The sequence below is a fragment of the Petaurus breviceps genome, unplaced genomic scaffold (assembly GCF_028583685.1).
Source record: "Petaurus breviceps papuanus isolate PSGF00001 unplaced genomic scaffold, PetGlider_PUasm1.0 140, whole genome shotgun sequence".
Classification (NCBI taxonomy): domain Eukaryota; kingdom Metazoa; phylum Chordata; class Mammalia; order Diprotodontia; family Petauridae; genus Petaurus; species Petaurus breviceps.
This window is the reverse complement of record NW_027185698.1, coordinates 10,159,493-10,185,492: the sequence shown is the minus strand read 5'-3', so window position 1 is coordinate 10,185,492 and position 26,000 is coordinate 10,159,493. Positions and strand designations below refer to the sequence as shown.

At 34.3% G+C, this 26,000-nt stretch overlaps 1 protein-coding gene across 3 annotated transcripts in view; it reads left to right on the top strand.

Annotated features, from left to right (window-relative positions):
• The window catches only part of PCDH7 (protocadherin 7), a 496,511-nt gene that overhangs the window by 300,217 nt on the left and 170,294 nt on the right, over positions 1-26,000 (top strand). The gene's annotated exons all lie outside the window — the stretch shown is intronic.

The following is a 26,000-nucleotide window of genomic DNA, read 5'->3' as shown; positions in this document are numbered from 1 at the left end:
GTCATGTTGTATGGAAGAAATATAAGAAACAGGAGAAACCATGAGAAAGAAAAAAAAAACAAAAATAATCTGCTTCACTTTGCATTTCGACTCCATAGTTCTTTCTGAGTATGTGGATGACATTTTCCACCCCGAGTCCTTCAGAATTGATTTAGGTCCTGGCATTGCTGAGAAGGGCTAAGTCTATCAAAATCAGTCATCACACATTGAGGCTGTTAGGGTGTACAGTAACAGAGTTTTGTTCACTTCACTCAGCATCAGTTCATATAGGTCTTTCCAGATTTTTTTCTGAAGTCCACTTGTTCATCATTTTTATAGCCCAATAGTATTCTACTACATTCATATACCACAATTTGTTCAGCCATTCCCCAATTAATGGGTATCCCCTCAATCTCCAGTTCTTGGCCACATGGTAGTCTTCTGTTACTGCCCCAACCCATAGAGTTTTCAGCTTTTCTTTCATTGTTATCCATCATTTAATGAAACAAGTCCATTTTAATGGATTAATCAAAGGTGCAAATGGTAGTGAGTGATGTTAAGGGAAGAAAGTTATTAAATAGTGAGGTAAGCAGAACTTGGAGAACAATTTTTTGAAAAAAAAGGATGAATGCAATAATATAAAGAATAAAATATTCAAACACTTTGAAACTGGTCAATAGAGTAAACAGATATGATGACAGATGGTATACAGCATGCCTTCTGCCTCTAGGCAGAAGGGTGGTGGACTGAAAGTGGAGAATGAAGTGGGCATTTTCAGCTATGACCAATGTGTTGATTTGTTTTGCATGACTATACTTTCATGTTACCTAGGAGTGAAAAGAGATTTAAAAAGAAAAAAAAGACATTAATAAATGTTACTGAACAAAAAATGTATATGAAAGAAGGATTTTTCTTAGTACTCTAAAAGTTTCTAACTCCATGGAGTGGAAATATAATCTAATAAATTCAAGATTGGTTATCATTTGTCTAATCATCACCTCATTCTATAACCTCCCCCAAAAGATGATAGGTTAGGGTTATTATTCTTATTAATAGGCCATCTTATCTTTCCTTTATTCTTATGTTTAATACTTAAATTAAGTATTAAAATATATATATAATATATATAATACTGAAATTAGATGTTGATAACTTTTTATTACAATTTATTCTTCTTTTTCTCTCAAATTTCTCCTCCCTACTTGACTTTTTATTTTCCCTCCTTACCTTCTTACTTTTTTTCCTGTTTATCCCCTATTAAAATATTCTTCTCTCCCTCTTTTCTTCTTTCCCTTCTGCCTTTCCCACATTTATCTTATAACTTTTAGCCCTCCCACCTTTCCCCCTTTTATGTATTGACTTTCTCCTCTTTTCATTCATTCTTCTTCCTTTCCTCTTCAGCCTCTTCCTCATTTCTTACTTTCCCTCATGACTTCTCCCTTTTCTTCACTATTCATTCCTTCTCCTTCTCCCTGACCTTGTTTCTCATTCTTCCTTTCATTACTCTACTTTTCATTTATCTTTAATCCTTCATCCCCACCTCTCTCTTTTGCTCTTCCTAACTTGACAGTCAGAGGGGCCAAAGGAAGAGAATTAGATATGTATGTATGTATGTATATATGTATATATTTAATGTAATATGAATCCACCCTTAAGAAATGATAATGACATAATTGAAAGTTTATCAGAAACATCCCTTTTAGGGGAGGCTGGGTGGCACAGTGAGTAGAGCGCCGGCCCTGGAGCCAGGAGGACCTGAGTTCAGATCTGGCCTCAGACACTTAACAAACACACACAAAAACTAGCCATGTGATCTTGGGCAAGTTACTTAACCCCAACTGCCCTCCAAAAAGTAAACAAAACAAAACATCCCTTTTACTTAGGAGAGGCATTGTGACAGTGGATAAAGAGCTAGCTTCAAAACGAAGTGCTTCTGGGATCAAGTCCTTTCTTTTATTCATACTGACTGTGTGACCTGAAGCAAGTCACATAACTTCCCAGTGTGCTAGGTAACTCTATAAAACCATGAATTGCAGAAAAGGTATGAGCTTGTTTTGGTAGAGAAACTTTCATCATCAAGGAGTTCTCAATGTCACTAGAATCATAGACCCAGTCCTAATCATTTCCAAACATTGATTTCTTATAAACGAATTTAAATCCTTTCCATCTTGAAGCAATGACTTCAGAAGTCAAATCTCAGCTAAAGAATGCTCAAAATAAAGTTGGAGATTTTTCTTTGCAGTATTTCCTTTTTTGGCAATTAGCATCTTGTTTTTTTTAGATGTATACTTATAAGAGAGGGGAAGGACAGTGATCCCTTCTGTGATGCAATAATCCTGATTTCTTTTTTCATTTACCATTCTGATCAAGTCCAACAATACTGTCATTTCTAAAATGCATTTGGAGCATTGTGGTATGACTACTCTCCCTGTTGGTTTAGAAAACAACTTACCCCTGCCACTAGGCTGTAACTACTTATTATGGGAATTGTTAGATCTTTCCCTACCCACAGTCTCCCCAAAGATGGGGAATTTTAATTCCTTTTGACCATTCTGAGATGTTCCCTTTTGGAGACAGCTATACCATAATATTTAAGCACTTTGCTTAAAGCCTCCCTTTTCCTCTTTGCCTAAACTTATCTTTCTTGTTTTTTTTTCTTTCAAATTGGATGTGATTTTATTGACCAAAAAAGAGGTTCTTCTTAAGACAAAAGTTATTTCACCCCTGCCCATATGATAGATATTGATTTTTTTTCTTCATCTGGAATGCCATAGTAGTCCCAGGTAGCTACTTTGATTTCTGTCTTTAAAAAATGGAGAGAAATCTATTTTGTATTAGCCACCAAGACAATTTGAACAGCTTTCAGAGGCTATTTGGTATAAAGGAAATAGCAGTGCATTTATAGCCATAGTTGTTGGGTCCAAATCCTGGCTTTGTCACTTCCTATCTATATGTCCTCGGCCGAAACATGTTTTCATGTTGGATCTTATTTTCTTCATTTGTAAAACCTAACACCAAAAGATCCCCACTCACGTAATTTAGTATTTTGTTAAATTGTACAATAAATAGAATTGCTAAAGTTATCAGTGAAGATGGTTTTCTAGCTACAGGGATTATTTTATTTCTTTTTAATTTTATTCATTTGTCTTTATCATTATGCCAAACATAGTTGATGTTTGCTTGGATTCTGGAAAGCAATGCCGTAAGTGGGAAAATATTGGCAGGTCTTACCCAGCTAGAAAAACTTCAAGTATGAATGAGTGATGGAATGTAGTGTATTGTTTGATCACCAGTTGAAATTCAAAGGGGCTTTATCACCAGTTTGGTATAGGTTGGTGTTTTTGTTTTTAAATTATAGTGATTTTCAAAAATGGCTTAGTGGTTGTTTTGTATCAGTGAAGGGAGTCCCCACTCAGATGAGGTCATAGATCTTTGAAATAAAAGTAGTAGACCATTATAATGGTCTACTAGTCAACTGATAGTGTAGTTAATCCATTTGCAAAGCAAAATGTCAATACGATTGATTAATTACTTTCTAGTTACCAGAGAATCAATCAGTTCATAATTCTATCTTGAAGAAGAAATGGTTGAACAATGACAAAGGTGTTTTTCATAGAACTCAATTTCAAATCCAACATCTCTTAAGATGTCTAATGTGTGTACATCTAAAAAGGATCTTGGAAATGCATATCTAACTTTTTTTTAATTAACATCTAAATAAAAACTGAGGTTCTCAAGTGCTATAAGCCAAGTGAACTTTAAGGGTTTTTGTTTTGTTTTGTTTTGGAAAAAAAAGTAGCTTTAGGCTTCTATGCCATCAAAATAGAATATGACTTTATATCACAGAAGATAAACCTAATGCTTATCTTATGCTGTTGAGCAGCCATAAACTATGCCTTCTCTAACCCTCTCCCCAGAAAAAATAACCCTTCACAAAACAATAATTAAGGACAAGAAGACTATTTATAAAGTTTCACAAAAATTTTCCTATTGACAATTTACTTTGTACACACCATCACAAAATTCAATTACCTTTGCACCTTTTATCCCTGAGGTACAAAGCCAGGAGTGGCTGGGGAAAGTGGACACCAAATTAACATTTGTTTCTAGGCCTGTATCTTTCCTTTCCATGTCTCCCCATACTCATTTCGACTGCATAATGAGTACCTCCCTAACTTAATCCTAACAGTGCTTCCAAATACATAAATCAAATTAGCTCCACTCAGTCTCATTAGCCATTTAGCATTAAAATGGGATGTGAGTTGTTGATAACAAGGGATTTGGGGGAAACTGGTTACTAGACATTGAACTTGTTATCAAGTTGTTCTTTTTCAGTCTAGTCTGGTAATAATACGACTGATAGTTAATGAATAGAATTTTATTTTCATTTTACAACCTACCAGTATGAGGCAAATAATAACATTAACCTCAGATAACTAAGTTATTATATTTAGAAATATCTTAGGGTAAAGGAATACCCTGGGAATATATTTTAATTTTAAAGATATGTTTGAATTAAAATAATAATAAAATATGTACAAAACCAAGATGTACAAAAATATAGAAATAAGGCATTTCTATATTTCTGATATACTTTAAATTACATTTGGGGCAGAGAAAACAGCATGATTCCCCAGTTGAATTACTTAATTACATTAAATATTATAGTCATTATATCAGTCAGTGGCTGATTTTATATAGGGTGTTTAATTCTTACAAGTGTTCTGTTTTGCTTTGTTTTTAAACCCATATATGAATACAGAAGCACATTATTCTCCCCTAAAATGTGTAAATTAAAATTGCCAATAAATGTCCATTCATTTAAATTGTGTGTTTTTCCCCCAATTTGGCAACATGCTTCCTTATATGAAGGAATAACATTAAAAGAACAGTCATTTTATCAGATGGAATTGTATGACAATAACATGTCATAGGAAATGTAGCATGAACTTTTATAGAAGCCACATTATTTTGTCAACATTGTTTAATAATATATTATTTAAGTAGTACTTGGAAACTTATCAAAGACACTATTTCCCACTCAATGGTTCAACATTCATAAATACACAATTTTTTATATATTTCTCACTTATCAATTCTTAGTTATAAATAGTTTTAAACACTGTAGTCTGAATTAAATTTTAGCAGATCCCCAGAAAATGAGAAACCTAACATTTTCCATATGCACTGTCATATTCCATCCCTTTTCTAATATTCATATTTCATTAGCATTTAGTAGTTGGCCTTGATTTTTTTCCCAAAGTGGTCTTTTGTATCTGTGATTCATTTAATATTTGATTTGTCAAAGCCTAGTTAGACTTTTTAAGACAAATCAATCTAAATCTTACCTGCATTTTAATTGTTGTGTTAAATTTTGATTTACTGGCAACCAGAATTGAACTTTGCAACATGAACCACTAATGCTGATTTTATCCCTGTATTAGTGTTGAAAGTTGGGAAAAAGATATTCTAAAATATCAAGAGATTGTAAAACAATGAAACTGGGAATGGAAGAACTCCGTTTACCTGCAGGCTCTCTATAATGATGGTAGTATTAATGCATGTATGTTGATGCTACCCATAATACAATGAATATTATTGTCTTTAGTAAAGTATTTTAGGAAGATAGAAAACAGATGTTTACAATATTTGAACTTTTTTCTGATTTATATGAAAGTGTATTTTTAAATAGACTAGAGATTTCTGGTTCATGAATTAATACCACAGCTTAAATATTTATTTCACATGATATTTTTAGAAAAAATGTATTTATTTCAAGTAGGTCAAAGTCCTGAAATTATGACTTCATTCCTTTTTGAACACCAGAAACAGATTAGTTAGCTGACTGACAGAAGCAAGTCAACTTACTTTTTATTTTTTAAAGAAAGAGCAAACTCATTTGTGACTAATCTTTTTAGAATGAAGCATAGTATATTTCTAATGACACCTGGAATGATATACACACCTGGAAAGAAATATGGCTTAGTTGTATCTAAAGTCTTTAACAGGCTTTTTTCCTTTTAGTTTCTGAAAATTGTCCTTTGATTTCTTTAGACTAAAAATTACACATATATGCACATATATATATATATATTTCTAAGATATAGGATGTTCTGTATAGCTACAAAATCAGCTACCAACTATAGTAGGCCTGCAGCTGTGCATGTCCTTGGTGTGTTTTTATCAATGAAGTGTTATGTGTGGAGTACTTTGCGATATGCTTGAAAGTCTGCATGCTCATTAACCTTTTGCAGGTATTACACCCGGCCCAGGAGCTGCAGGTACTGAAAAACTATGTGCTACTTGTACAGGCCAATTAGAATTCATGAAATAATGGCCAGCTCTGATTTGAGGCCGAGACATGAGGTTTTCCAGAATTAATGAAAAGAGCTGGGAATTTTCAGCCAATCTCTGTGTGTTCAATAAAGGGGTGTCTAACGACTGAATGAGTAGGACTGTTTTCCATTTGTATTTTAAAATACATTTTTAACTGCCTTTTGACTTCAGGTAAAGGGTATGATTGTGGGGGAGGGCTGAAAGGGATGGGCAGTTTGTGGAGAGAGACAAAAGTATCACCTGGAGGAGAGGGAGAGAGATGTATGCTGAATTATTGATATATTTGCCTGAAATCTTGGTGTGGCAGAATTAATATACCTGATGTTTAATAAAAAAGAGTTCTCCACTATCTTACCTGGAGAAAACATGATTAAAAAATCTGAGAAGAAGTTGTCTGGTTTAGAATGCTTCCATGTGGAGACTAAATTGGCTGACAGACCATAAAAAAAAGTAATTAGAATATGGTTCAGAACACTGGATGGCTGGTTGGGTGATTCTATTTATAATTTTAATATAATTATATCAAGTTTAATATAATTAAAGTGATTAAAGAAGATCGAGCTTTGAAAGGCCTCTCCTTTCTCTTATAAAGTTCTCAGATTACATAGCCAGCAAAAGAAAATAAGCAGAAATAAATATGAGAAATAGAGAGATAGACATTATAACCAGAGCAGTTTCATAAACATGATAGACAACCACGATAGAGGAGAATTGTCCTCCTCCACTGCCTCCTAAGAAGTTTCCTCAGCTCTAGCAACCATGCGTGAAGGGGAAGGAAAATATGCTGAGTTTCTCTTTCTGGCTGCCACCTCCTCCAAATCATAGTTTTTTAAAGACAGAAATAAACTCTTCTGATAGTTATATCAAGCTGTTGCATGCTAATTTGTTTAATTACAGCATAATGCTCAAGAAAGATGCTAGGTCCGCCCAAAGCAAAACCCAGATAAAGGAATATTAAATAGACTGGGGCAAATCACCTATATACACAAACAAAGAGAAATATTGCTGCAGAAGCAAATTCCATTATGTACATTAACACCATTAGCCTTATTAATAATAATGATGCTAAGGATAATAATCACAAAAACTCAGACCATTTATGAAACACCATTGTACAGAACATGGTTAGAAACTATTTATTTCAAGTGGGCTGACAATCTAAATTGTCATCTTCCCCCACTCTTATTTTGAAAATGCTACTCTTTTATTAAGACATTTAAGCAATTATCAGTATCATGACCACATTTTTCTTCATAAATGGTTTAAATAATAATCATTAACTATTATGTAAATGACAAAAGAGAATGGAGGAGGAATGAAGGCAGTGCTAATATTTTTCCTCTCTTTTTCCCTTTCCATTTTTAAGGAAGAGACACTATAGACTAGAACAGGCCTGCAAAAACTATGGCCAGCAGGCTGCTTACAGCCCATGGGCTGTAAAGGATTTTGGGAGGCCCACGAAAAATGTAGAGGCTCTACATTTTTCATGGGCTGCCTGAAATCCTTTGGCGAGCCTCAGATTGTGCAGGTCTGGACTAGACACTGAAAAAGCACCTATATTTTCTTTGTCAACTGTCCTTGTTTGCCTGACATTCTGCTAGATCCTTCAGTCCAGATGTTTCCTATTTCAAGCAGCTATTCAGTCTTAAAGTTCTTCTTATCTCAAATCTAAACTTTGTCCACATTAGCCATCTCTGAAGTATTGTAATGAGTCTTGAAGCAAGACAGTCTGAAAAGTGATGGTGGTTAAATTTCAAGAGATAGTTGAAAAGTCCCCCACAAGAGCCTAGTTCACAGTACTCTATTGTTAGATTTAATTTTCACCTGAAGACATAAATCATCTCACAGATTCCATTTAAACTGAGGTAAAAATGTAAGCTTACTACACCTTCAAAACATAGCTTCTTGGTAGTATGGGAAGAGACTGAAAAAATCTCTACAAAGTAAAGAAAAGAGATGTGGTTTTATCCTGTGCAACTAGCTGCCTTTTTGCTAGGAGTTCATAGGTTTTCCAACCATTTTAATTCTCACTTTCTATTTTAAAAAGTTAAAGTGGAAACTATTCAACACTCTCAATTTAGATTTTGCAGTAAAAAGCAAAGGGTGAAATTGGCCATCATACTACTGTTCTTTTGGAAACCTATTTAAACTTGAGTATGTAAAACCAGTAATAATTTGGAAATTTCTAGAATCTTGGCTCACAATAGTTTTTGCTTCTTACCTCCTTGACCTTACTTAAAATAAGTTCTTACAGTATAGACACAAAGTTCAAGGGTGTCTTTTTTCATTCATTGCTCTTCATTATGCAGAAAGACTTACTCAGTGGGAAAAACAAAAAGAGTGAAATTGCTTCTTCAGTTCCAAAAGGGGTCATGTGCGTGTGGTAAGTGGGGGGCCCACTCAGGTGAGATGATGAAAATTTCTAGAAGAATAGGGTGGATAGCCTAGGTGGTCTCAGTTCTTTTCCCTTTGCCTAATGTACCATGCGGATTTCAGAGGTATTCTATGCAAAGATTCTTTCATCAGAGTTCTGGTTTCAGCTGTGGTTTAACTTTTCACAAAACACTTAAACAGTAGTGGACTCTATATGTGGATTCAACTCTTTAAAAATTCATAGGATGATAAAATGTCAGAGTAGGAGTTAAGACATCATTTTGGCCAGTTCTCTTTTGTGGTAGGTGAGGGAACTGAGGCATAGAAAAATCAATCAATAAGCATATAAGTGCTTACTTTGTGCCAGATATTATGCAAAGCATTGGGGACATAACCAAAGGCAAAAATGAAGGGCCCCCTTCAAGTAAGTCATATTCTAATGGGGGTAGATTAGTTGACAATAGTAGTTAATTTCTCATTGAAATTCTGTAATAGGTAATATACTCTGTAGAAAGTTTCACGTTATGTGACTATAAACAATCTTAAGAAGTTGTAGTTTCTCTACAGGGTCTGTACCTGGACAATGGTTATTGCCTTAGGTTCCATACTTTAGTAACCTTGGGTGACTTGACTGTGCGTCTTTGAAGAGAAGGAAAAAGAAGGAAGCAATGATTGATACTTTTCAAAATGGGCTTACCTACCAGGTTGATTATCTGTGTTGTGTCTTGTGCTGTAACACCTTACACTAGTCATCAGGCAGAAGACCTTTTTGAGACTTCCTTCACCTATACATTGCTAAATCCTGTGCCCTCTTAAAGACAAACTTGTTCTCTATTAAAATAGAGGCGTCACAATATAGAGCAACCTATAGATGACACATTATTCTTTATCTTTTACTTCTGAGAAAAAAATAGTTAATGGGTGATTATATCCATGTTGAAGCTTAGGTATCTTCTTTTGGTTGTGGGAAAGTCATTAGAATAGTTGGTGTTTGCAATTCCTCCAAACTGGAGAGGATTAAATATGTAAAAAGTTCAGTATCAAATCCAAATTTTCTTGAGAGAATAATTAGAATTTATCTGGAACATATGGTAACTATATCTTGTGTTATGGAAGGCGTGTTTCTAGCAAGTTTTCAGAGTAAATAAGTTCTCAAAATTAGGATTTTTTTGTGTGTGTATATAATCTTTCCTGATTTTGAAACGTATTTACATATGTTTACATACATTGTATTTACACACATATATCTAGAAGGTAAAGTATGTGAAGAAGATTGGTGTTTAATAAATCTAAAAGCATAAGACAGAGGCAGTTTGTAAAGGACTATGAATGACAAACAGAAGCCTTTGTGTTGCATTTTACAGTCATTAGTAATCTTTGGAATTTTTTGAAAAGTAAACATACATGGTTAAACTTCAGTTGTGGGCCAATTGCTTTGGCTTCTATGTGGAGAAGTGATTGGAGAGGAGAGAAAGTTGAAGCAGAGATCAATTAGGAATCCAGATGAAAGATTATTAGGGTTATTGCTTGTGAATGGGAGTAAGGGAAAAGAGAAAGATCCTGTACAATGAATTGGATGTGAGGGCTGTAAGGTGTGGAGGGAGAATGAAGAATTTAATATAACTTGGAGGTTATGAAGCTGAGTTAACTGAAAACCTAAAGGTTTGCTTTAACAAATTTAGGAAAGCTGGGAAAAATTCTAAGTTTTTGGAGGTAAGATTTTAGTTGCATTTTGAGGAACTCAGGTACTAAAAAATTCTATTAACATTATGACATCTTATCACTAGGTTATTTTTATTTTGTATCATTCTAAAATACATTCAAGAAATACAATTCATCAAACATTTAAGTGCCTACTATGTGTTAGGTACCAGAGGTACCAATATATTTTTTTAAAGGCAAAACCTTTGCCTTCAAGGGGTTTACCTTCTACTGAGGACTTAGGAAGAAGGGAAGTGGTAACTATATGGATAAAGATAATACAAAGCTGAATACGATGAGAGAAAAGCGATTCACACAAAATGCTCTAGAAAATTCTGAGAAGGGAGACAACATTTCAACTGGGTAAAAAAAAAAAGCTTTATGGAGGAGATGACCGGTAGATTGAACTTTAAAGGAAAAGGAACCTGAAAGGCAGAAGTAATTTCATTCTGGTCATAGGGCATGGAGCAAAGAATTTGTGAATTCAAGATATGGTTTGCTAAATTTAGGTACATCTAACAGTCCTGTTTGGCAAAAGTGGAAGTGTTGGCTTCCTCCCATGGAGGCCTTGCCTTGATATGTTGGGCTAAAAAGTTGTTTTTAATCCCAGAATTAGTAGGGAAGCAGTGAAAATTTTTGAGCAGGCAAGTAATTTGGTTAGACCAAGTATATCAGGAAGGTGATTTCGACAGCTGCTTCAAGAATAAAGTAGATATAAAATTTATCTTACAAATTACGTATTAAAAAACTTTTATAAAAAATATGATTTGTAAACCCATTAGCATTGAGCCAGGCATGGTAACAGATGCTATAATGTACCTCAATTCTCACCTGCAACACTCTTGCTATTTCAGTTCTATGGCTCTGAGTAGAAACTGTGAACCCTGATAAATAGTGTGTTAGTTTTGTTGTGATATGAATAAACAGCCACTTGGATGTAGATTAAAGGAAAAAAAGTATATATATATATATATATATAATTTTTTTTTCTTATCTCCCCAAAATTTGATCCAGAATTCTAAGGATGTTGCCACGGTAGGTTAAAAAGTACAAACTCATTCTGGTCTTCAACCTAATATGTAAAACATGTTCAATATTCAATATAACTATAAAAATTAGGGGATACAATTTAAGTAATAATTAAATAATATAATCCAGATTTTAGAATTGAAAGTGACTCAGAACATCATCAGGTAAGCCCCTCATGTTCATAGAAGTTAGCTGAAATGCCACATTTTACAGGTTAGGAATAAGAGACACATTAAGTGACCTACACACAGCCACATAGGAAGGCATTAGCAGAACTGGGATTCTAACCTTGGTCTTTTGACTTAAAAGTCAATGCTCTTTCAGTTCTGCAATGCAAACAACTGTACAATCCTCAAGACTAAAAACAGATTAGTAGAGAGAAAATACTCATAAATACATGTGTGTGCATGTATATATGAAAGATACAAAGGTTTTCTAATTGTGTATATATCATGTGTATATTATGTATGTATACACGTACACACTTGCATGTGTGTCCCCAGAGACTCATCAACAAGAGAAGTTTAGAGTGATGTATTTGTACATTGCTGAAGATTTGTGATTTGCATCCATTGTCAAAATTACCGACATTTGTGCTACTGAAGAATAATTAAATATTTTTACTCCTTTCCTGTTTCCTACAACCAGACCGACCTATTGTATTTTTGCCCATTTTCTTCTTTCTCCTTAAGCCTCTTCACCTTTCCTGCTTCAGTACTTTGAGAATTTATAATTTTTAAACTGTTGGTACCACCTCCAATAACTACTCTCTGTAACTTAGTCCTCAGGAGATTGTAAGTTCCCCTTCATTACAGGTCTTCAAGCAAAAGCTACATGATCAGTTGCCTAGGAAGTTGTCAAATAGATACTTGGTTAGCCTTGAGTTGCACTGAATAATTTCTCAGTTCCCTTTTAATTTGGACTTTCCAAGATTCTAAAAACAATCCTGTCCAAAAGCTTCAGAAGGATTCAGCTGGTTACTCTACAAGCCTACCGTGTTTCCCCGATAATAAGACACTGTCTTATAAATTTTTTTAGACAGAAAAACACCAGAGGGCTTATTTTCAGGGGAGGGCTTATTTTAATGAACATTGACAGCAATTTTAATAAACAGGTAAATATGAACAAAATAATGTACCTTTATTCAATAAGCAAATCACTGGGGAAGAACAGGATGACGCGCTCACTGCTGCAGCTCTGATTGGATGCAGCTCGGAGCGCGGAGTGCGTTTGGGGGGGGAGGGATGGTGCATACAGAGGGTACCGTAATGTAGCATGTAGCGCAGGGGATCACCTTCACTACAGTAGCAATCTCAATAGGGCTTATTTTTGGGGGAGGGCTTATTATCGGGGAAACACAGTAGTGATGCATTTTACACTCTTGCGTTCCATAAACTTCCCTAAACTGGTCATCAGACAATGAGTTTAAAGTCCAACTCTTAGCATATATACAAGTTAGTAGAATTTTCCAGTGTACAAACTAGCCTGACATAATCTGCAAGAACCCAGGGCCACCTTCATGTCATTATGAGACATCTGAGCATGATTTTACACCTATGCTAAAATGAAAAGATAGACTTTCTGTCTTTTGACTCTGAAAGGTCACCAATCATATGATATCATAAAATAATTAAATTCACATTTTAATTAGTTCTTTCTAATTAGGGAAAGCTTCTATTTGCTTTTTTGGAGGGGGGGAAGGTAGGGCAATTGGCGGTAAGTGACTTGCCCAAAGTCACGTAGATAGTTTTTGTTAAGTGTCTGAGGCCAGATTTGAACTCAGGTCCTCCTGACTCCAGGGCTAGTGCTCTATTCATTGCACCACCTATTCCCCCCCCCCCCCATTAGGGAAAGTTTGTTTAATATTTTGGAATTCTTTGGGAATTCCAAATTCCTCCTACATGGCCAAATCACTTACAAAGGAGTCAGACATACTAAGCTAGAATGTGTGTATAAATATAATCCATTATCAACAAAAGGGTTTATTGAATTTGGACAAAGAAGACTTTGAAACCATTACAAGTAGAAAGGAGGGAAAAATAATATTTCCTTTCCTCTACTTCTAATGAGCTCTGTTACTTCAAACAGTTTTTCAAAATTATGGAACATATCTTGGGATGTGTTCAAATAGTTCAGGTGCAATGTTTATTTCATGTTTAAAATTAATTTTATTATAACGTTCATGATATTTCATTTAATTTTATATTTCATTATAATATTTCATTTATTCATTTCATAATAACATTCATGAAAATGCTATTTTATTTCCATCTAGGTCATCCTATGTGAAAGCTTGTAAGATATTTACAAATAATGAAATTAGCCTATGAAATAATCTCATTATAGTGGTATATATTCCTCTTATGTCTATTTGATCTCCTATACAACCATTCCTTCACACTGTTGCTCTGCTCAGTTTCCTGACTCACTACTGATCAGATCCATTCTTTACTGAACAGCCTTTCCAGTTTTCTTGTTGCCTACTAAATAAGTATTATGAAGTATGGATCCTGTGGTCAATGCTCTGATTAGTAAGGTCCCAGCCTAACTTTCTAGATTACCTTGCTTCCCTATTCTCGTAGATCGTAGGTTATAGCCAAACAAACTAACCATCATCAATTGCCCTTATCCTGTCATCTCTCATCCAATATCTTTTCCTAGGCTACAACACAAATCTAAATAGAATACTTCTTTTAAGTAATTGGATATCCTTTGAGGGCTCTTGCTCCTTTCACAAATTTCTATACCATAAATACTGGTTAAAGTATCATGGTTCTGACAGATAATCACATTTGATGACAAGATTTCAGGTTTTCCTCTCTCCCCAAGAAGTTTTATGAATATTGACCAAAACAACAGGAAAAACAAATCCTGAGAATAGCTCATTTAGGTCACTCTGGACCTTTGGAAATATTTGAAAGCATGCTTTTAATGACATAAAATATTTATTTTTATTAATATGAATTTCTTTGATGTAGATAGTTCAGAGAAAAACATTTTTGGTTTATATTATCTCAATATAGGATAACAGAATTAGCTTGAATCATCCAGATTGTTTTCCACTTTTTCCATTTACTTGTTCCTGGATAAATATAGCCTTTAACATATAAGAGTAGTTATAATAGCTAACATTTACATAGTGCTCAAAGGTTTACATTATATAATATTATGTTACAGTATATATACATATGTTAACTCATTTGATCCTCACAGCATACCTATGGAATGGATACTATCATTATCCCTATTTTATAATTGAGGAAATTAAGGCACCACAAAATTAAATGACTTGCCCAGGGTCATATAGCTAGTAGATGTCTCAGGCAGAATTTGAACTCAGGTTTTCCTGACTTCAAGTCCCATCCTCTATTTATTTCTTTACATGCATATGTTTGGATTCAGAAGAGAGGGTCAAATAAAATATTTCTCTAAAAAACAGATACTTCATTTATAAAAACCCTAATAGTGTTATATTAACTGGAATTAGATGTTAGTGCTGGGCTAAAAAAGTATTTGATATTTGAAAAAAAATGAATATTATATGGCAGATACCAGTGGTTATAAGTACAAGGTAAGATCATAAAGTTTTTATTGGAGATCACACAATCTAACTCACTCATTGAATATATTAAGAAACTAAAACCCAAGCAAGTTAAGTGACTTACTCTGGGTCTCCCAGTTAGTAGGCAGCAGAATTAGTATTCAAAACCAGATACTCTAAGTCCAGTGTGTTCTCTACCACCCTGCTTAAAGCATTACATTGTATTTCCTCATTACACAAAAATTAAATTAAATTAAATTTCAAAAAATAAAATAAAAATTTATAAATCTTTTGGACTCTCTCCTGGGTAGAAAATTTATTGACACAAAAGCATTCATACACACCATTCCCTGTGTGTGAAAATGGGATCACTCAATAAAGATTAAAATCTCTCTAGTTCCTCTTCACAAGCCTCCCCAGAAGCTTTGGTAGTTTAAGACCCGTGTTCAAAGTGATTTGGTCCTTTCTTGGGATCTGTTATTCAGTAAATTCAGAAGAGAATTCCTCAGGACCACTTGGAGAAAAGCAGACATTGTGATAAAAGATGCTGTATGTATAACATATTTTAATCTTTTGAAATGCAGAATTGATAGAGTTTCACCAAAAACACACGAAAAGTACAATTGGTGCTAGACATTGTATTTTTGGTGTTTATAAAAATATCAAGCTTAATTAATCTATCTTCCATATGAAATTAGAAATAGTAACTTGTAGAAATAAGTGTTCAGCTATTATACATTTACACATAAAAGGTATCTTTTTAAATTCCTTTGAAAGAACCATTGAGGGCAATTGCTTATTCTCCTAAATTAAATCCATTTTATATCTTAATCAGTATCTCCTTTAAAATTGTTTCATATATTTTAGTAATTAAAATTACTTACAGAAGGCTTAGGAAAACCATTCATTTGCAACATTCACTGGGTAAAACTAAATTAAATTCGGTCACTATGCTGAGGCCTAGTATCTAAAAGAAAACAAGAGAAGAAACCTCCTGTCCTCAGGGACCTTACATTCTTTTGGGGGTAGGTGCCATTTACACAGAGAAGTAAATGCCAGATATATGAAGAAGGTTAAAAACAATGATAACTAGGAAGATTGGTAAAGGATTCCCAAATGAAGATCCTTATGGAATAATGAAAGGATTCTCAGTGAGGAAAGAAGGTGTTCCAGGCCTATGCATAGGAAGGAAAGTGCGAGAAAAAGGTACAGAGTTTGGACCAGTAAATAGGTCTCTTTGTCTAGAACATAGACTATGTGAAGGTGAATGATATGAAATGTTTAGAAAGGTAGGCTGGAGTCGGGTTTAAAGTGGCCATCAGAGGAGTTTGTGTTTTGTCTTTGGATCTACAAGGCAACTACTTTTTTTTTTCAGTAAGAGAATGGCATTTAGTTTTACCTCCACACAATCTTTCATTCATATTGTAATTACCTAAGTTCAGATCTTCAGGAATTCTGACCTAAACTAGTGGCATAGCTTTATCTGCCTTCTCTATGCCTCTGCATATGTTCTCAGTTTTTTGAAAGCTCAGTCTCCTCTTCTCTCAGAATCCCTGGCTTCTTTCCATGCTCAATTTAAGTACTAAGCTTCTAGTGCCCCACCCCCATTATATAGAATTTTATAGACCTATCTGTGTCTATACGAAATATATATACTTCCTCCCTGCCAATAGGTGTGTGTATCCATACATATTTGTGTGTATGTATATATATGTATATATAATGTATGTCCATATTACATATCCATATATTTCTTTCTTTTTTTTTTTTGCCTTTTTGGAGGGCAATTGGGGTTAAGTGACTTGCCCAAGGTCATGGCTACTTTTTGTGTTAAGTGTTTGAGGCTGGATTTGAACTCAGGTCCTCCTGACTCCAGGGCCCGTGCTCTATTCACTGCAACACCTAGTCACCCCTTATCCATATATTTCTATCATCTACTTATCTATCTCCAGTTAGATGAAGGAACTAAAAGATCAGAGGAAGTAAAAACTATATAGAATGGGGGAAAATAAGTACATTTTGTTTCTAGTGATAGAATGTAAGCTCTTTGAGGAAAAAAAAAGACTTATTTTTGGCATTATGCCCCCAGCGCTCGGTATAAAATAGGCACTTAATAAGTGTTTATTGATTGATTGAAAATAATAGTTGACACCCATATTGCCTATTAGGTTTGCAAAGCTTTTTGCATAAATTATCCTATTTCATTCTAATTATCATATAAATTAAATATAACACAATGACAAATCATCCCATTGGACACTGATTGCCACAGGTAAAAGAAACTTGGTTTCTGAAAATACTTCTTTAAATATCAGTAAAATATCTGTTTTAAATATGTATTTCTTTAATAAAATCTAATCTGTTTATGATAATACTTGTTCATTTATGACTAGTCTATTTGGGAAAACTTACAAGCTTAAGTCTTGCATTATATATCTAACTGACAAAAAAAAATCTTACTATAGTATCAAATGATATTATTACTCTCCAAGGTATATTTAGTCCTAACTCTAATCTCTTCTTAACTAGACTATTTTAATAGCCTCTTAACCGATTCTCCTGTGTCTAGTCTATCCCCTCTCTAATCACTCCTTCATTCTATTGCCTGGGTAGGTTTCCTAATTCACCACTAATTACATCATTGCTAATCTCAAAAACCTTCAGTACCTCAGTTTCTTATGAAATAAAATAAGAATTTAACATCTGATGTCCTTGAGATTCTGGTTTCAATGAACTTTTACATTTATGGTACATACCTTTCAAACCCTCTAGATTCTATCCAAATTGAAAAACACTACATCCCTCCTTCATGTGCCCTCATCTTCCACTTCCATGACTTCACTTTGAACTGTTTGTTATGTGTCTTGGCCCTAGAATTGGCTTTCCCTTCATATTCATCCTTTGAACCCTCTATCAGGAAACCTTTAGTAACTTACCAGCTTGAAAGATTTCTCTCTCAAAACATTTCTTTTAACATGAATATTTTGTCTGCTTTGATTTGAACAGCATTGTGCTAGCTGACAATAAACTTTGCCAACAATTTTTTTCAAGGATTCAGTTTTTCTTATATACCATTGGGGATTTACAAGTGTTCACCAGGACAACAGGAAAAATCCAACTGGTGGGCAATATGGTTAATTCTGTGTCTTTGAAAACATTTGAAGGGTGCTTTCAATGACACAAAATAGATATTTACTTAGTTAAGTTGATTTATATAGCTAGTTCAGGGAAAGTGACATTTGAAGTTGTTCCTGTATCAATACAGGGCAACATTTCTCTTGAATCATCTAGATTATTTTTTAACTTTTCTTTTTCCTTGTTCTTGAATAGATATAAACTTTAACATGTATTTGGATCAACAAGCAATGTCCAAGTATATTTTCTTATAAGAGGAAATATTTTCTTTGTAAAATACTTCCTAATACAGTATCAAAAGGAAACAGATTTTTGAAAGAAATTGTTGTTGATATATTTTGTTTTTATATCACATTTCACAGAGGCAGGTAGGTATTGCAGTAGATATACTAGGCCTGGAGTTAGGAAGACTCATGTTGCTGAGTTCAGATTTGACCTCACACACTTAATAGCTGTGTGACCCTGGGCAAGTCATTTAGCCCTCTTTTCCTCAGTTTCCTTTTCTCTAAAATGAGTTGGAGAAGGAAATAGCAATCCAGTCTAGTATCTTTGCCAAGAATACCCCAAATGTGATCAAGGAGAGTTGGATATGACAAAAAATGACTAAATGACAAGCTCTTCCACTCCCTATGCCAACTGAAATTTCATTTTTTAGATCTAGGTTGAAGCTAGTACTCTTTTCCCTGTTAGAATGAGGGTCAAGGGTAATAAGTACAAAGAAGTATAAAACTTAGATTTGATAGGAATTTTAGAAGTCACTTAATCTAATCCTCTAATTTATAGACTTTCAAATAAAATCAGTGCAGGTTGAATAACTTCCTCTAGATCATAGCAAATCTGGAACTCAAGTATAGATCCTCTAACTCACACAAGTTCTCTCTACTCTGGATGCTTCCATTGTTTACAAAGCTTGGAAATCTTCTTTAGGGATACACCACAGACAGTCTGCTGAAAAATAATATTATACTGGTTAGGGCTAAATCTGATTCCATTACTCCATGTTTGTAACAATGTGATTTCCAGCAAGTTAAGTACAGCAGACTTTAAAGAAAAAAGGTTCTGAACCAATTCTAAGAAAGGAACTGTGGGGAGGAGGATCCCTATTTTTTCCATCTTCAAAAATGTTCATATTTTAATATGTCTTTTAAAACACTGAGGAAAATCTTGTGTGTTCAGTTCAGCACATAATTTTTCAGTCTAGAAAGAATAGAATCATAGAATTTTAGAGGTGGAATTAACTTCAGCAGCTATACCCAAGAAGATACCCTAACCTGAACCCAAGGGAAATCCCTACTATAACATATCAGTAAGTTTTCATCTAATTTTTGTTTGAATGCCTCTACTGTAGGAGAAGCCACCATCCCCAGTGGCAGCCCATTCTACTTCTGGAATCGCTTTAATTTATACTAAGTTTTTCATGACATCAAGATATCATTTTCATGACTGTCCTCTTAGCAACTTTCACCCACTGCTTCTGGTTCTGTTCTCTGGAGCCATACAGAATAAGGCTAATTCCTTTTTCCAAATGACAATACTTTAATCAATTGGAGAGTACTGCCATGTTCCCCTGAGTCTCCTCTGTTCCAATATAAATACCTCCTCTTCCTTCATCCTGGTCTTTCCTCATATAACATGGGTTCAAGCACTTTCCCCATTTTATTTGTTAGAATCTGAAAGCTCTAAATTAAAAAAATGCATTTTATCCTAGAGCCAGTGGAAGGGTCTTCTTCTTGAACAATAGAATATTGTGGTCAGAGCTGTGCTCTCAGTATGAGAAAGGGAAGGGAATAATTATTTATTAAACATCTACTATGTGCTAGGCACTGTGCTAAGTGCTTTACAGATAGCATACCATTTAATTGATAAGAGTATTTTGACAACTATGCAATGATTCTTGAGGGGGAAAGGCTAGAAACATTGAGCTAATTTACATAATACTATAGCAGTCCAGTCAAGTGGTCATAAGGACATGAACTCGGTGGTAACAGTGTGAATGGAGAGAATGGGAAAATATGGAGAAGATATTGGGGACATTAAGAAAGAAAAGACAAGATGTAGAAACTAGGGTCAGATGATAGGGAAGATGAGTTGAAGATGACACCAAAGTTGTGAAAATATGGTGGTACCATCAACAGGTAGGAGGAAATTTAGATGAGAGGTAGAATTAGGGGAGAAGGTAAAGGATAAATAAGGCTTATATTTAGAAGGAACTTTAAAGGCCACTTTTAGACTGTCTCCTTCATTTTACAGATTAGGAAACTAAAGTAAATACAGGTTAAGTGAATTTCTCAAGGTCATAAAAAATAGTAGAGAAGGAATTCGAATACATGTCCTTGAATTCAAAAACCAGCGTTGTTGTTTTTTTCCTACCACAGTCTTTAAACTGGTATTATTACTAGAGATGCTTTCATTACTTATAAAATTTGTTTGGAAATCTTTTTATTTTTTTGAAATTGCTGTAAGAAGCTGAGGTGTTTTTTTTTTTTTTTGAGGAGGGAAGGCATGGCAATTGGGGTTAAGTGACTTGCTCAAGGTCACACAGCTAGTAAATGTCAAGTGTCCGAGGTTGGATTTGAACTCAGGTCCTCCTCACTCCAGGGCTGGTACACTATTCACTGTGCCACCTAGCTGCCTCTGAGGTATATTTTTGAATACTTTTAGTGATGTATATTTTCCTCCTTTTGAAGGTAGAGCAAAACTTGGGGAATAGCCAAAAATCATCTGCGATGGTTATGTTTCAACTATTTCTTACATTCCTGACACATTGTACTACATATTAGTGGATCCTTAGTAAATATTGATAAAAAAGTTTATCAAATATGATGTGATCAAGTTGCTTAGATATGATGTGTTTAACAGCATGTGACTATGATATAATAAGTGTGGTTTTAAAGCAAGTTCAAATGGAAAGTTCCAAAACTATCTCTGGCAATGGCAGGAATATTGGAATACCAAGATGACTTCTTTGAGGGATAAATTTTTATTCTTGGATACATACATTTTCTGAAACACTTCTAAAAAAATTTTCATTGCTTTATCATCCCACTGGGCATGACTCTCACTAACCAAATATCAGAGCTTTTAAGAAGTGAAACTTAGGCTAGAATGAATCCATTAAAGACCTATGGCAAGACATGGAGACCATGCCAAGAGAAATCAAATCTATCTCTGATCTTGTCAAATGCCAGACCAAAAGAGTTGTAGGCCAATTCAGGACTTATGTCACACATTACTGTAGGGATTTGAGGTTCACAAAGTTGTTCCTTCACATTAGTTCGGTCTTGCAATTGGCACAAATATTCTGCATAACTCTCATTTTAAGGATAATCAGCGTTGTCATTCTTCCTGAATTACTGGATGTCTTCATATCAGTTCTTTATATAACCTACTAAAAAACTTGACTTTAATAGATGGCTCAATCTCTCTCCAAAACACAAATCACTTAGTAGAAAAATAGGGCTCAGGTGCATTAATTAACTTTTTTTTAATAATGAAATTAAATTACAACACCACCTTTTAAAGTTTCCTGAAGAGAATTTGGACACTATATCAGCATATGTATTTAATATGGGACCACACACAAACTAACAGGTCCTTTCTGAAGAGGCCCAGGAGCTAAAGATATATTACATTTCTAGTATAATATCAACATACTGTAATGTTTTGCTATCAGCTATGCCAATTAATGCAGATGATGCTAATTAAAAGTAAATTTAGAGAGTGATTAGGTTCTCTCACCATTGTTAGACAGAATTGATTCTTTTATAGATCTAATATGTTAAAGCAAGAAGTTAATGATATATTGATGCATTTTAAAGCACCTAATTTAGATTGTAATTCTCAGAAAAACATTTGTGTTAATACTGAGTATTAAATGTCAGAAAATTTTTTCTCACACAAAAAATAGTACAATTTGTATAACTCTAGAGACGTGCACATGTTGATGTTTGAAATAAATTTTTGTCTCTGGCCATATAATCTCAATTTTAATATTATAAAATATATAATACAAAGAGTCTATCACACATGTACCCATTTATATAGTAGTATGCAGCTGTACATAGTATAATAACTTTATTGAACTAAATTGTGTGCTCCAGAACTTGCTGCAAAAACTTCACAGTCTCATCTGGAGTAGATTTGGCAATTGAGAAGACAGAAGTGGTCACAGTTTTTACAAAATAATTGTGGAAATCAGTAGAATTTTCCTTCTTCATAATGTTAAATTTATAAGATAAGGTAAATAGATGTAACTGCTAAATAGATCATAAGAGCATGGAGACCATGGATTTAGAGTGAGAGAGGACTTCAGATACCATTTAGGTAAAATGACCCCCTCATTTTTATAAATTAAGAAGTGAGGCCCAAAGAAATCAAGTAACTTGTCCTAGTTCACTTAGCTTGTGATCTACAGAGCAGGGATGGCTCTATCTTCCTGAAATACCCACCATTTTGAATAAATTAACATTTCCTAGGATTTTCAAATATATATATTTGCATCTTGTTTACATATGCATACACTTTCTTCTAGTTTAATGTTGCTTCTTTATCTCTGGATCCCATGTTTCTCCCAACAGTTTGAAGAGCAGTTATCATACTTTTCATCACTCACCAAAAAAGAATTTCTTAGATCTATGGTCCTGGATTAAGCTCATTTTTCTTTATGTTTCAAGTTCTTCTGCCCTACTCAACAATTCTTTCCATTCTCTTTTAGTTGAATCTCCCGTCAGAATTAAAGTAGGCATTCTGCCCTTGTTTATATGTGGTTAAGAAACAAACTTAAAATCAAAGACATCTAAATGAGATGATCCTGCTACATAACTAGTATGCCTAGCCTTCACTGGGGGTCATGGGAAATGGTATGGACCTGGAATATAGCCTAGAGGGACAGCAGGCTTTATACATTCCACAACTACAGTTGAGTCCACAGGGTGACTTGCACTTCTCCTACAAATGTCTGAGTTTCAGAGCATCCCATGAGCCAAAATGTTTTGTTTCTCTCTTCACGGTTGATTATTTAGTGTAGACTTGAGCCAAATCCAATTATGTTACTGCTTGCTATTTAAACAAGGGGAATGGTATATTCTGAATTAGGGGTTTGTTTGCAAGAAAAAGAACTGTTTCCTCACAGGAGAAATAAAAATGCTAGTCTTACTTTTGGTGCAAAATCTTTATTGAAAATTAAGATTATCACTAGGGGCAGCCAGGTGGCTCAGTGAGTAAGAGCACTGGCTCCAGTGTCGGGATGACCGGGAGATTAAATCTGGGCTCAGATACTTAGCACCACACCCAGAAATAACTGGCCATGTAACCTTGAGCAAGTTACTTAACCCCGATTGCTTATAAAAAAAAAAAAAGAAAATTAAGATCATCACATATGAAAATAAGAACTGTTAATATCATGTGACATATTCTTAAATGAAATCACCAGAACTTACACATCCAAATCTACTCCACTTCAAATTAATCATCTTGAGAACTTTGACAATTATTCCAATGTCATGGCACAAAGCATTTTTGAAACTAGTTTTTTTTTCCTAGATTCTAGATCATATAGTATTTTCTTTTGTATAACATCTGTGGCAAAGTAATAATAATAATCCTTGATAATGGATTTGATTTTTGGATGTAGCCCACAGCCCTTTGGAAGCAAGTGAGCAAAGGAGGCACTAAGATAAGTAATATCAATTGGGGACCAAATTTGGTATGACTATAAAATGAGGAAAATGATTTTGTTTTTCAAAGTTAAAAACTGGTTCACAGTGTTACCATCCTGAGATCTCTAATAACACTAGATTGATGATCCTAGATTTTTGATCCATCATTGCACTAAGGATGTGTTCTCCTAATGCTAAATACTTTGAAGGTAATAGTGCATTCAGATATACGTTTCCCTAAATACTTCTTACTTGGCAGGCAAGTGGCACAGTGAGTTGAGTATTGGACCTGGAGTCAGGAAGGTCTGAGTTCAAATGTGGTTTAATAACTGTGTGACCTTGAGCAAGTTACTTAACCTCTCTTTGTCTGGGATGTCTTAATCTGCAAAATGGGGATACTAATACCATATACCTTACAGATTTTTGCGATGAAATAGAATAATGTTTATAAAATGCTTTGCAAACCTTAAAGTGTTACATAAATACTAGCTATTAGTGTCATTATTATCGCTTTGTAATAATAGATATCCATAGTTTGCTATGCCATGTTTTATACACATACTTTGCAAACCTTAAAGTGCTAAGTGATGGCTACTATCTTAATGCGTATATGCAATAATAATGTTAGTAGCTAATTCTTACATAGCACTTTAAAATGTGAAAAGTATTTATATAAACTATTGTATAGTCAAGGGCACTGAAATGTAAGGCAGAAGAATTGGGTCCACATTTTGGCTATTTAATTTACTACCTCTGTGGATTCAAATATGCTTATTTGTGTGTGTGTGTGTGTATACTTTTGACCTCTCAGGTCCCCATTTCTCAGGTATATAAACTGAAGTATGTAATATATAGGGCATCTTTTAAGTCTAAGACCTATGCTCAAATAAGATCAATATATATATATATATATGTATACATATATATATATATACATACATATCCATGCATGGATACGTTTATGACCATATATCAATGTTAGGAACAGTGTGCTATAATGCAGAGATCCCTGACCTTCAATTCAGAAGGCCTGGCTTTTAATTTTAACTCTGCCGCTTCCTAGGCTTACGCCAATAGGCAACTCATTGAAACTTTCCAAGCCTCAGTGTCTTTATTACCTGAAATCAGGTTAATAATTCTTGCTTTATCTTTCAGGGTTGTGGTCAGGAATGTACTTTAAGAGCAGTAAAACATTATATATACATGTGACCAGTGATTAAGACGTGGTAAATATAGGTATATAAGTATAAGCAAATACTGATGTACATGTAAGATGGCATGTTTTATACATGTGTACGTTTTCATTGGGTTTATATATAAGCTCACATGGAAACATGCACATGTTTAACATGAACATAGTTTAAATACATGGATGAACATGAATATTTTCCATAAATATAGTGTATTTGTGAATAATAGCCACAAAACCACAAAATTTCATAGTTAAAAGGCAATTAAAAAGCCATATCATCTTACCCACAGGGATCCACCTCCTCCACAGACCCCTCTACAAGGTATCTGATTAACTTTCATTTAGCCTTTACTTCCCTGGGCAAGGTATTCAACGTTTAATTAGCCCTAATTGTTAGAAAAAAAATTTTCCTTATGTCAAATCTAAACTTGCTTCTTGAAACTATACTCCCTCCCACCTAACTGTTTCACATACATATGTGTATAGTCTATGCCCTCTGAGGGCACATGCCAAGCTTCAAATATTGGTAGAGATCTATCATATCTTCTATTTTTAAATTTTCTATCACCCAGAGCGTCCCCAATCCCTTCAACTGATCTGTACTATAGGATAGGAATTAGAAGCTTTTCACCATCCTATTTGCTGTCCTCTGGACACTTCTTAGCTTATTAGTGCCCTTCCTAAAATACGATGCCCTGAATTGAACACAGTTTTCCAATTTTGGATTGATAAAACAGAGTATAGTCTCTATTCCTGGATATCATGCTTCTGTAATGCAGCCTAACATGTTATTAATTTTCTTTGCTACTGCAAAATGCTATTCAATCACACTGAGCTTCACAAAATCCCCCAAATCTTTTTTGTCTGAAGCTTAGTCAAGCTTCTCTGAATTTTTACTAGTGAAGTTGATCTTTTGAACTCTAATATGACTCTGCATTTATTTCTATTAATTTCATCTTTTCATTTCGTTAGATTTGCCCCCAGTATTTTAGCCTGATTACTCTCTCTCTCTCTCTCTCTCTCTCTCTCTCTCTCTCTCTCTCTCTCTCTCTCTCTC